Raw genomic sequence first — 14386 nt, 5'->3', positions numbered from 1 at the left:
AAAACTGCACACGCCATTAAAAGGAATGCATTTTGCATGGGCCAAGCCCCACTACAACCATCTTGTGCTAAACTTTATCATTCTGCAAAGTACTTACATAGCCTACCTCCATGGATGCTTAACTGAGGATACATGCAAAAGAAACCACCTTGAAAAGGTAAAAATTTTGCTTGTGCAGCTGAATGAAATAGTGCAGAAAAACGTAAAATCCAGTATTTGCAAACACATGGAGTTAGGTTTAAAGAAGCAGACCATGGGAATTATGACTCGCAGACAGACAAAACTCCTTAAAATACATATCTGTCTATATCTTTCTGTCTGTGACTATGCCTGTTGGTTTGTCTATCTATATATCTATCTTTGTATGTTATGTATGTGTCTGTCTGTCTCCATCTAACTAACTAGTTTAGTATTAAAGGATTGAGAATGGGTGTTATATCGCACTATCCTCATGCTACCTACTTTCCATTATTTAGCAGCTGGCAAACATCCAAAGTAACTCTAACTAAACAATACAACAAAGTCATAAAATTTGCAGCTAACATCCCTATAGATCATATCATTGTTTTGCCCTTCATTGGCTTGAACTACCTGACCATCTCACATACCTCCAATTCCGTATTATCCACACTGACAAACCACATGACATTCCATCTCTCATCAGCCTTGGGAAACCACACAGCCTACCTGGAATGTTCATAGGTTAGAACAAGGCTAACTGCTCTTTTGGGCTATTTTAAGCTTAATGAATTATCCCATTTGAGAGTCAAACCCCACACCTTCTGTCTGTAAGAAACACTGTAAACATTATGCCATTCCTTCAAACAAAGACCTCTTACATATATCAAAATCTAATAACATTACAGGCTGTTCTCTCTACTCTCATCAAGTGTCGAAAACCTAAGAGTAAGACAGGACTGCTTGCTAAAGTCATTCAAACCACAGCTTAAGTCTCAGTTACTCAACTTCTGGCTCAGCAAATGTGTTGCACAAGATTAGCATGTCATTCTTCATCATCATCACTGCTCAACTCCTTCCATACCCTCTTCCTACCTGTACTGTAACTCACGCTTTCCCCCTTTTTGTTATACTCCTACATACTGAACTACCCGTATCTTCCATTTCTCAACTCTAGCTTTTTCACCACTGTACCTCTTGAATGGCACACTGTTTTTCTTGAAAATAGTAACAATATGGCTGTCTGTATAAATTAGCAAAACTGAAATATAGTTGTGCCTTTTTTGAAACACATTATAACGTCTGTGGTATATTATCGTGCTTCACATACAAGTTTAATTTTTGTCAGTTTTCCCAGTAAACAAAAATAAATAAATAAATATATAAAATCTGGAAAAAATATCAAACTACAACTCACTGAAGCAGACCTGACTGAACTTCAACCAACTGAAAAAAAAACAAAAACACTGCTAATTATATAAACCAAGTCCAGGATTGCACTGCAGTAGGGAATGGGAAAATCCAATTATCCCAACTGTTCCACAATCTCACACCCAAAGCTGGTAATGTGCAGTACCGGCTGTTTTCTGAGTCAACCACCTGAACTCTCACTCAACTAAATGTTAAACAAGAACACTACCTACTCACGCGATATCACTGCTGTTTCTGGTGAATCACAAAATCTGTAATCACTGGAATGGACTCTACATGAGAACTGCAGAGGGCAAAATGTATTATAGTAGCATTTTAATGGTGAAGTAAATAAGTTAAAATGCAGTCTATGAATTCTGTGTTGAATGAAAACATGCAACCATTGACTGTGTGTGTGTGTGTGTGTGTGTGTGTGTGTGTGTGTGTGTGTGTGTGTGTGTGTGTGTGTGTCCGCTTCTAAAATCTTAAAAGCTCATAATCTTGAAATTCAAAATGCTGAGTCCAAAATCTTGAAAGTTCAAAATACTGAATACTCAAAATACTGAATTTCATAATATCGAAAAACTACAGAATACTAAAACTTACTATACTCCACCAAAAGTACATAGAGAAACAAATAAAAGACAAAGCATATTAGTCTACTCCAACTATTAGCAGGGGGGCAAACCCTGCTACTTAAATATATCAAATCCGAGATCGCACTTTACTACACTAACATAAGTTAAGTTGTTGTATAGCAAATTAAAAGGGAACAATGACTAAGGTTCCAACAGGCAATTACAAAGCATGTAATGGTATGTTCGCCATTTTCCTCTGTGTAGTGCAATCTTGGAGTTTATATATTTAAGTAGCAGGGGGTGCAGGGTGCAGGGGGGGCTTGCCCCCCTCCTTATAGTTGAAGAAGAGCAATATGTTTTGTTATGTAGTTGTGCTGGAATATTGTAAGTGGCGGTGTACTCTGTTTTTTTTCAATATTATGAAATTCAGTATTTTGAACTTTCATGATTTTGGACTCAGTTTTTTGAATTTCAAGATTATGAGCTTTCAAGATTTATAAGTGGACCCACACAAACAAACATACACACACACATATATATATATATATATATATATATATATATATATATACATATACATATATATATACACACACATACATACACACACATTTTATATCTATAGCTACACACAGGAGTGTGTGCGTCTAATATACATATGTATTATATATGGAGAGAGACAGATATAGTAAACCTTATCATATTAGCAGTAATAACAAAGGATCTCTTTACTACAATTAACGGACTTGTACGAGAAATCTGTTGTGGTACCCATTTAGAAAAATGAGAATTACACTTAGAAAGTCAGTCACATATGTGTCTGCTGTTTAATATGTTGAATTTGGTGCTGCTTGATTTACCATTTACATTTAATTTTTTTATTACAGGAAAAGAGGTATGAACCATCAGATTGCATTAAAACGGCTGAGCTGAAAGCTTCATCATTTCCAAATGTCTGAAAGCTTAGAGAGATGTATAAATATACAGTGACTCTTTCTGACTTAAACAACTAAATGTCTTATGCCTCCCTTGTGGATGAAGAACAATATGGCTTGTTCACAGTCACACATGCAGTGTTTAACTCATTAATTTTTATTGGTAACTGTATATGAAATGCATGGAATGCTGTGAGTTCTCCCCCAAATAAGGAAAAAGACAAGCTTAGAGGCCTTTCTGACATACAGTATAAAGAGCAACCATCACAGTACAGCAACAGGAAAGCGACAACAGCGTTAAAAACTGTAATACACTTTGTGTAAGCACACAACTGCTCTCTTGACGAATTTATTGGCATTCATTTTCAAACATACAGCAGCCTGTGTATGTGATCAGACAGCTGATCATAATCCTCTGTGTAAAGGAAATCAAACTTGTTTGCCAAATCTGTTACGTGATGCATTATCGGCTGAGCTTGCTTCCTTGGGTTTCTGTTGAAAATATTCTTTGCTCATCCAGCTACCTCAGTTTGCAACACAACGATAATTAAATACAGCAGGACTGCATAGATTTGAGTCATGACAGTTAAACAGAAATGCCATTAACAAAAATATTCTGCAGTGTTCTCCTATCCCTGTAGTATATATCTGAATTTAAGTTAATTATCTGTCAGTCAGCAGATATAGTAAACTAGCAATTCATCATTTTATCAATATATGACTGTGTGCATATATAGATAGTCATTCTCTCTCTATATGTAGTAATTTTATGTATGCATGTAAGCAAAGATAAGATAAATACCACAGTTGCAGATCGTTGGGCAATAGTTATCATATGCTCTGAATGTACGAGAGATTTTCTGTGGGAATTGAAATCTTTTTTGGTGAAGTATAGCTGCTATGGTCCTAGGACTGGCACTGAGTCAGTAAAATGCATAAATGAACAAATACATGCATGCATTTATCTGCAAATAAATAATCCTTTACTTCAAAATGTGAAACTGGTTCATAGGTTCATACTAGGCTATCTGCCCAAGGGCATTTACAAGCCTAGCCCAGAGTTTTTGTGGCTTTCGCCACCCCTTTAGTTTGAAGAAAACTATGCCCATTATTTTGCTGTGCCTCTGTCAAGCAGTGACACTGAGGTAATCCCTGGGGTATATCTTCGATCTCCCATCCATTGGTCAAGATTTCTCTTGAACACTGCCTCACATGTACCGGGATTTTGTTCCACAGCATAGGGAGTCTCTGGGTGATGAATCTGTCCCTCCAGCACGTCCTATTAATAACCGTGTCAAGGTTTAAGTCTCCCGCCCTTGTAGTTCTGAGGGATCTAGATTTTTTGAGGTGAAGCATGTTCATCAAATCTGGGTTTGACATGGCCTTGTATGTCAGGCACAGGTCACCTCTGAGCAAGCGGTAAGCGACTGACTAGAGCTGGAGTTCTTTCAGTCGGGCAGCAGAAGACATATTTTTGAGACCCTTTATCCTTTTGGTGAGGAACTTTTGGGGCCTTTCCAGCTGCTGCAGGTGTCGGGTCAGATACATTCCGAATGGGGCATTGTACTCAATCATTGGTCTGATGAGTGATGAGTACAGGGGGACGATGACCTCCCTTGATCTAGATGTGAATCCCTTCATGATCAGGTGGGCAATGTAGAAGGTCTTCCTAACTACTTTAGCAACGTGAGTGTCAAACGAAAGGTTACTGTCAACCTGGGTCCCCAGATCCCTGATAACTTCTTCTGTGCTCAGTGGATTGCCACCTATATGGTAGTTAGGGGTAACCTTGTTTTTCCCGAAGGGTATGACTATGCATTTCTTGGCGTTTAACTTTAGGCCATGGCTCTGGCACCAGTTATCCATTTCTGTGAGCCCCTTCTGAAGGATATCTGTGTCAGATGTGTTTTTGACTATGGCGCCCAGTTTGCAGTCATCTGCAAACTTTGTCAGCCATAACCCTCCTGTGTTTGCTTGTACTTCAGAAAAGTAGATGCCGAACAAGAGTGGGCCCAGGACTGAGCCCTGTGGGACACCACTTGTGACAGGCTTTGAGTCTGACATGGCGCCAGCAACTCTGACCCTGTGGGTTCTGTCACTTAGCCAGTTTGCAACCCATCTTGTGATGTATGGGTTTACATTTAAGTTGATGAGTTTTTCAATGATACCTGAGTGGGGTATTGTGTCGAAAGCCTTTGCCAGGTCGAGGTAGGCTGTATGGACTGCCTTTCCCTCATCAATGGCCTTGGTGACTGTTTAGAAAAAGTCAACCAAGTTTAAAAGGCATGATCTGCCTTTGACAAAGCCAAACTGGGTTGGATCCAAAGTCTGCAAGCTCCCTATGTCTTTATTTATGAGTTCCATTATGATCCTCTCCATGGCTTTGCAGATCAGGCTTGTCAAGCTGATGGGACGGTATTTTCCAGGGTCAGTAGAGGCACCGCCTTTGTGAAGTGGGACTACAGTTGCCGTGCGCCACTCCTTGGGTACGTATCCTGAGGTGAGGCTAAGATTAAACAGCTGTCCTAACTGCGGGTTTAATTCCTCATTGAGTTCGTGGAGCACACAGCCGGGGACACCATCCGGTCCCATGGATGCTGTGTTTTTCGCCTTAGAAAGAGCAGTTCTCACCTGGGCGTTAGAGATGTTTGGGGGGCTACAATCCTCTGGTATAGATATCTCTCCTTTTGGGGGGGGGGGGGGAGAAGTTTGCACTGAACCTATCAGCCAGTATATTGGCAATGTCTGTAGGTTCTATAATTTTCATATCATTTTGAACTAATTCTGAGCATATCTGGGAGTTTCCTACCAGGTTTCTACCATAGCTAAAGAAGGCCTTATGATTGTCTTTTGAGTCCTTAGCGATTTTTCTCTCAAAATTTGCCTTGGATGATTTTATGAGAGCTCTTAGTTTTTTTACTTATAATGATCAAAGGTGTCTTACTTTTTAAGGATTTTGCTCTATCTTGTAGTAGCTTCCTCCTTTTGTTGTAGAGCTTGTTTATGGTTGGGGTCCACCAGACTGGACGCTTGCCTTTGGTACAAAGAGTCTTTGTTTTGTTTGGGATTGCCTGATCCATGCAGTCCTGTAGGTGCTGGTAGAAGGCATTTGTAAGTGATTCAGCGGCTTGAGTAATGTTTACCGGCTCGGGGGCCTTAAAAGAGACCACACTAGTCTTTAGAAGTGTGAAGTCGGCTTTTGAGAAGTTCTTCACTGTGGTCTTTTTTATCTCAGGTGGGGGCGGGATGAGGACCTCCAGTGAGATTAGTTTATGATCTGATCTCACCAGTGAGGGGTATACTTGCGGTGTTGAACATTGTGATCCCATGTTCGTGATGATGAGATCAAGTATGTTTTCACCTCTTGTGGGGATGGTGACTAGTTGTTCCATGGCATTTGAGTTTATGAACTCCAGGAACCTTTGGGCTAGAGTGTTTGGGCTTGAGTAGTGATCCCAGTCTATATTAGGGTAGTTGAAGTCACCCAGTATGATGGTGTTTGGAGATACATTTATCCCCTCCAGTGTTTTCAGGAAGGCTATGTGAGTTTCCTGAGTTTGAGAGGGTGGCCTGTAACATGCTACAAATTGCAGAGCAGTCTTGCCTATGGTTAATTGCACCTGGATGGTCTCCGATGCATCGTGCGTTGCCACCAACCTTGAGGTATGGGTGTCCTTGATGAATATGGACACCCCCCTCCTTTCTTGGTGTTGTCCGGATTTTGGGGCCGGAAAGCATGATATGAGGTAAAACCTGATAGTGCTGGGGTGCTCTCAGGAGCCTTGAACCAGGTTTCAGTCACAGCACAGACATCGATGTTCTCCATACTGAGAAGGGCCTTGAGTGCGTGCATCTTGAGGTTGAGACTTCTGGCATTGAGCAGCATTACCCTTAGTTTTTTTTCCTTTTTTGTGTTCTAGGGTGGTAGGTTTAGAATTTGCGCCTTGCCTATAAAAGGCACTATGGGGGTGGCAAGAGCCTTTGCCAATATCCGGAAGCCCAGCGGTGACAGGTGCAAGCCGTCCCTTGCGAAGCAGCGTGGCTTGACCAGCATGTCATCCCAGGCAGACAGACATTGGATCCCCTTTGAATGACACCAGAGTTTAAGCCAATTATTAAAGCTGATCATCTTATCTCTGTATTGTGGCATCATTCTTGGTGAAGGTAGGATACTGCTCAAGGTCAGGGTCATACCTGCCTGGGCTACATAATCAGAGAGCTCCTCAATGTCTCTTTTCATGTAGTCCAAGGAGGTACGTCTCAGGTCGTTTACACCAGCGTGGTGTTTATTTGAAAGTAGCCAAGAGTGGAAATCCCTTTAGAAGGGATCCGCTGTTATCTGCAATAAACCCCAATGCTGTGTTCACACAAAAAAAGTGACTGTTGTAGTCTGAGTACATTTTCCAAGCCATCTTTGATTGGAAGGGGCCCTTCTGCACCTTTGTGAGAGAAGTGTGCTGAATGGAACCTGTCTGGTGATTGGTGAAGACTGATTGGTCTAGGGCTTGGAGTCATACTGACCAAGAAAAAGAAAACAGCAAGAGACAACAAAGCACAAAAAGTAAAAGCAAACAACCATGTAGGACTAGACCTTTACCAAAAGCACAACCTTCAGCCAAAGAAAAACGATGAAGGGCAATCACCATGAAACCAGGCAACGTCCTACATAATTGAAAAGAAGCAGAAAGAAACCCCAACAAGAAAATTCTTAACAAAGGAGACACAACCTAACAAAGAAAGAGAACCCATAACAGTACTACACCTGTCTAATACAAAATCTTGCTACTATCCAGACACAAATCCCAAATAAATAAATGGACAAAAGCAAGAAAAAAGACCACATTAAATACATAAAATCCTGTAATACTGTAAACAGCCAAAACAGCAAAAGGGAAATAACAGGAGTAAAAAAAAAAACATGCTGGGGAAGTCCAAAGGAAATGAGTGCAGTAGCTATGAATTACATTCCAGTCAAGCAACACAGGAGATATAAAATACCTAAATAAGAAAAACACTGATATGAGAAAATACCAGCGCTAAAAACTCTCACAAAAAGAAATACCTCCTGTAACGCAAGAACAACAAAAAAGGTGCGACAAACTAGCAAGCTGGACAATGTCACCCCCCTTGTGACAACCACATCCTCAACTGACCAAGTAAAGAGGGCAGAGATAGAAGCTTTGCAGCAAGAACCTCACTACAGCAGGCAGCCCAAAGAGTCTCAGAGCAAACGCTAGTAGAAAATCTGCCCAAGCAACTGCTGCAAGAACAACCATAATCCCCATAAAGACTTTTATCAAGTGGAATGGGAAATAAATGGGTCACTGAATAGCTAAGATGTACATCCACCCAAAAGCCAGACAGTCTCTTAAATTACACATCCAGCATGTGGATACAACTGAGCCCCCAATGAATGAAAAACATAGAAAGACCTCACTGGTAACTTATCAATGGAGCAATGCCGCATGAAATCACCCCAATGAGGAAAAAAGGCATAACATCACCTATGCGGACTCAACCCCTGGCAACCTCTCAGGGGAATAATCCTGATACCCATTAATGGCATAGAAACAGGTCAAAAGTGAATAATACCACTCTTGCCTGGAAGAAGCAAGGATACTCAAGGTGTCATGCCACCCAAGCAACAAAGACTAGACTTCATACATGTCCCCAGTGGGGAGTCTCTGTGCACACTTCTCAGCCAAGAAAGTCTGCCAAAACTGGGAGCAAGTGACCAAGCAAAGAATGGTCAACAGCCTGCAAATGCTGCCAAACAGGAAAAAGAAATAAAGTGTACAGGAAAATAAGAGGGTGAATCAGCCAACCACCACCGGAAGTAGGAGGAGAGTACAAAATACCCCTCTTCACATGCATATAAGTAGTAACCCAAAAGAAATTAAAAACTTCAGACAAAAGACGAGTGGACCAAGAATGGGGGAAACAGATAAACAGGGGAAAAAACATACCCGAAAGTACCGAACAAAGCACCATTTAACAAATCAACTTTGTTACGAGAAGACAATGGAAAGGAATGCCAAAAAATAAATCACTGGAAAGCCTTACCAAGAAGACACTAACAAGACTTCAGCACATAAGGAGTGCCAAAAGGCTAACCCAAAATGGAGAGGCCTGCAGAAGAAAAAGAACCCCCCCCCCCTCAACACCAGGACTTCACCAAAACCACCCTATTTGTCCAGGTTAAGGGAGAGACCCACAAATAAAGAAAACAGAAGAAAAACAGTGCATGTAAGTCAGCAAAACAGCACAAGACTCAGCAAGCAGAGTCACACCATCTGCACAGGACAGAAAAATAAGGTGCCAGAGCAAGAAAAATGAAAAAGGAGACAAAATGGGCCTGCAGCATAAAAAACACTGCAGCCAACACCAAGGTGAAGAGGTAACTGCTCAAAGGGCAGCCTTGATGTGCATCATTCTTCATAGTGACCTCTGAACCCAACCATCCATTCACTACAGGAACAATAACTGAAGAATAAATTGTAGAAATGCACTGGAGAAAAAGAAACCCAAAGGCTTTTAAAATGACTAACAAGGCCTCATGGCTAACATTATCCAATGCCCTAGTAAGGTCACATGAAAGCAGCGAAGCAGGAGGAGAAGAGAGAACATAACAAGTAACAGACTTCAGCAAAAGCAATAAATCCTACAGAGGTCTGCCTGAGATACCATAGGATCCAAAAGAAAATGCATCTTAGAACAAAGGTGCAACTGTAGAACTTTACAAAACAACTTGTGATCAGTGTTGCACAAGGAAATAGGGTGCCAGCTGGATAAGACCCTGTGGTCACCCTTCTTCCAGGGAAAGTTAAGGGCAATGTGCAAAAAGTCAGGATGGGAAAAAACATTTGAAAACCACTGAACAAGTACTGACAACTGAACATCAGAAAGAGAGTTTTAAAAAAGATATGAAACCCATCTCACCCTGGGAAAGAACCACCCTTAAAAGATGAAATGACCCAATGAACTTCTGGCAAGGTAATAGGTGCTTCAAGAGCAGCACTAAACGCAGCCAGAATGGGCTATGATTCAGCAGGAGAAACACTATATAAGCAAACAAAAATAAGAATTAAATTCATGCAAAATACCTTCCTTAGTAATAACAAAATCACCAGAAGTTAGCAAACTAGAAATACAGCTCTCTGTTCTAAGCTTACACTTGCCCACATAAGGAAGAAATGCTTCACCACTACCCTTAAAGGAGTGAGCCAAGTTCCAAAGAGCCACCTTGACCAGAGCAATATTGTGCAAATGCAGCTCACGAAGATGCTGTAGAGCACTAGGAGGGTCCTGATGCACAGCAGACTGAAAATGAATATGCAAGGCATCAGAAGACTGCTTAAAATGAAAATATTAACACTGGGCAAACCAATCATAATGAGCAACAAACTTTCCTTAAAGGCCAACCACCATGAGGACACAGAAGGAAGAAAAGGCAACAGAGTGAAATGTCCATCCCATAATTCAGAAACAACCTCCTGCCAAGCAGGAGTAAATGTCCAGGGGGCAGTATATCTAGGAAAACCCTTACCCTTTGCCATTTGTCTGCAGCATTTCCTCTGCTTTGTCTACATATGGTGGTCAGTTAAGGGTGCAAAAGATAAAGAAGAAGAAACTACAGCAAAAGTGGGAATACAAAAACAATAATCAATACAGGTGCATGCAGTGCCGTGAAAATAAGTAAGGGAAGCCAGACGTAAAATGTCCTTGCAAAAATGAACACTAGAGTCTTTGCTAGATCTAGAAACCTGTAGTATAACACCACAATTAAAGTCACCATAAAAAGAGTAGGACAGTCATTAAGAAAATAAGGCTGTAAAAGCTGAAAAAATAAACAGGGTTCAGCTACAGAAATAAAGGCATAGACAATAACAAAACATGGAAAAGAATGCCTACACAATAAATCCATCATAAATGCCCCACCAGGTAAAATATGAACAACATCCCTAAGCACCAACACAGACTTATGATACAGAATGAGAATGCCAGACTGGTGATCAGTCCCCAAAGAGCAACCCCCCCCCCCAACAAAACTTCCCATTGCAAACAAGAAGCAGAAGAACTTTTGCCCACATCTAACAAACAAATAACATAGAAAAAAGGGAAGAAACCCAAGAATGCTCAAACACCTAGATAAAAACACTATACCATTTATATTACAAAATAACAAAAACAGGTCAGTGATCAATAGCCAAATTAGAATTATCATCCAAATCCCTTTTAGTGCATTTAAATCTTAAAGACCTCAATTTGGAACTTGGGATCTCTGGCTGAACTCAGTCAGATCAGAACTAATATCTGCCACGCAACCAACACCCTCTCAGGAGCCCAACGCCTTAGTACTAGCATCAGTAGACAAAGTAGCAGGGACCCTATGCAACTTCCTATTAGAGTCTAACATTTCACTCCCCATAGGAACAACATAAATAACACGTGAAATGGGAATCCCAGTAGAAAGGCCAGTATCTACAGGACCTGGTGAGCTAGTAGGCAAAGAATCCTCTTCAGCATCCCCAGAAGGAGTTTCAGGAACTGAAGCTGGTAAAGAAGGTGGCAGTGGGTCTGGAATGGGATCTACAGCCTGCTGCAAAGAAACATTAGCAGGCACAAAACTAGAAGCTGGCTCAAACCCAGTAGCAGGCAAAACAGTAGAGCTGATGTAGAGGCTGCGGGGGGCACAGCAGGACAACCAGAGTTGCCATGTCAACAAATGCAACTGACACCACCGGGAACAAGCCCTAGCAAAATGCTCAGATGATGCACAATGAATGCGTCTCCTAGAATGACATGCAGACACTAAATGTGAGAGGTCATCACAAAATTAACAAGATTTAGGCCGTCTTGCATATCTTAAAATACCCCTCTGATCAGCCAATAAACATACATCAGGCAAATGGGAAACTGCAGTATCTAGCACATGTAAGGCCTCCCAGACCCCATCCCACATGCCACCAGCATAAGACTTTTCCACAGGGGGAAAAAAAAAAAAAAGACAACATGATATCAAAGACTCTCTAACATGAGCTTCAGTAACATAAAAAGAGCAAAAATACAAAATAATGTTATGCATATAATGAATATCTACTTTAGACAACATGTAGTCAGACCAAGGTTTCTGAGAATTATGCTTAGAAAAACTGGAAACAGAAGCAGCCTCTTGATTTTTAAAATAAACATAAACAAAAACATCCCTCCCCCAGTGAGTAATAGCACACAAAGACTACACTGAAACAGACAATGGCTTTAACAAAGAATGTCAAATAAACTTACGTGATAAAGGCTGACCTGAAGCAAACTTCAAATGCACCAATAGTTTAGAAAAAATCCTCGACTGTCTATTAGACCAAAGTCGACTGCCAGAAGCAGAAAGTGCCTTTTTCACCACAGCAGCATAGGATTTAGCTTTAGATACAACAGTAGTGGCAACAGAAGCTATGGCAACTAGCAGAAGTATTCGGCTTCTCCATTGGGGGAGTTAAACAGCAGATACTGAAGCAGTACAAGTCTGAGAATGATCCTGTAGTTTCATATAATTACCCCAGTCAAAGTCAAATTATCAGCAGCTTCCCAAAAGTAGAACCTTCAACAGAGGTCTGAGAACCAGGCAAAGAAGATACGGGTGAAAAAGATACTGAAACAATATCAGAAGCAAAATGAGAAACAGCAATAGTAGAACCATCAACAGAAGCCAAAAATCCTGATGCAAAAGTGGCCACCATTTTGTTTCACCTGGAAGTGAAAGCAAGAACTTCCCAGGGCTTGGAGTAAGCACACTCACTGGTGGTTTTGAGTTTCTTTAAAGTTTTTTTTTTTTTTTTTTATTATTAAGTTTTTAGCTTCTGGTATTTAAACCATGTATTTAAGCCTGTTTCTTCTTGTTTCAACTGAGATTAATTGATGTGAGCCACTAATCACAACTCTGAGCTGATATACCAGGCAACTATAGGCTTCTGACTTTTCCCAAACACCATAATTTGCATTTTTTTGCTCAGCTTATTTAATACTGTAAACTAAACTACACTGCATTTTTCAGCCTTACTGTGCCTGTTAAATATTTTGTTGCTGTTTCCACTGTTGCAATTCTTTTTTTTTTTTTTTTGCTATTTTCAATGTTAGCAAAATAATTGTTGCTACTTTCCACTGTTTTGAAAACATCTGTTCTATTTTACAATCAAGCAGTGTTTGAAATAACTGACTTGTTTGCTGTTTAAAACATTCTTTAGTGTTTCCTTGCATTTTTTTTCTGCTGTTTTAAAATGATTTTCAGTGTTGCACACCAAAATTAATGTAGCTAGTAGATGTAACATAATCCTGTTACAGGTTTGCTGCATCTGGGTCTGTTTGTAGGGGCTGTTGTATTCCGAGCACATTTTCCAAGCCATCTTTGATTGGAGGGTGCCCTTCTGCACCACTATGAGAGAAGTGTGCTGATTGGACCCTATCTATTGACTGGTGTTGGGGCTTGTAGTAAGTACCCTCACTGGTTCTTTTGAGTTTTTTAAAATAGTTTTTAGCTTATGGTATTTAAGCCCTGCGTTTGAGTGGGTTTTTGCTTGTCTGTGCATAGTACAACACCGCTGCACAATTGTACACCATAGCCAGACAGATAATTTTGAGAGATTTTCCCCTTAGATACAGCTGTAGTACAATAGTGTAGTTCTCATCTTTAGTACATCTCTGGTCTGAGAATTATTTCTAGTGAGCTGTGACCTATTAAACCACTTGCCAAAAACCCCATCAGAAATACCCATCTACAGAGCACCTCCAAAAATAGTCCTGAAATCACCCCCTTTGTAATAAGTTCTTCAAACCTAGCATTATGGAGAGTTGGACAGCCCTTCTTTCTCCTGACAACCTTGTTGACTTGGGTCTCCTGAGGCAGTGTAGTAACTGCTTCATGTACACTGACAACCCTCTACTAATAACTCAGTCTAATAAAGATTGCAAGAGATGTATTTACACCAAGAATCTTGAAACCCTGCTCCTCACACTCAAAACAGTAAACAGCGACGAGGCTGTCAATCCCCCCCCCCCCAACTACTCATGCACATAGTACAGTAAACTGTTAACTGGAACTCAAACAACCAGAAAAAAAATCAAAGAAATGCAGTACAATGTTCATGCGTTGCACGTTCTGTTACCCCCACAGAAACATACCTTATGTTTTTACAGTTTTAAAGAGGAAGATAGGAATAAGTCAGAACAAATAGTGTAAGATACAGTATTAGTCAGGCCTATTTTAATAGCATCTCTCAAGCAACCAAAAACTATTGTTATCTGACATCTACCAATCCCCATGGCTGCCGGTTAACAAAGTTTACTGTACTGCTATTCATACACATAATACACGTCCAACACATAAATCAACATATATGGAGGTTCTCTCAAAAAAACTTATTGAAAAAGTACAGACCTCCAAAACAAAAGACTGCTAGAACTAACAGTTCCCACAGCACTCAAGACACATAGCAATGCCAGTGTCTCACCTAT

The 14386-nt window shown here is 40.5% G+C and overlaps 1 long non-coding RNA gene across 1 annotated transcript in view; it reads right to left on the bottom strand.

Moving 5' to 3' along the window:
* Positions 1–12642, bottom strand: part of LOC122790320 — a 202031-nt gene extending 189389 nt beyond the window's left edge. The window contains exon 1 of the long non-coding RNA XR_006362986.1: positions 12167–12642. This is a non-coding gene — a long non-coding RNA (uncharacterized LOC122790320). The remainder of the gene's footprint in view (positions 1–12166) is intronic.
* Positions 12643–14386: the final 1744 nt, after the last annotated feature.

This window comes from Protopterus annectens, chromosome 16.part0 (assembly GCF_019279795.1).
Source record: "Protopterus annectens isolate FY-2018-M chromosome 16.part0, PAN1.0, whole genome shotgun sequence".
Taxonomy (NCBI): domain Eukaryota; kingdom Metazoa; phylum Chordata; order Ceratodontiformes; family Protopteridae; genus Protopterus; species Protopterus annectens.
This window is presented reverse-complemented; position numbering and strand designations above follow the sequence as displayed.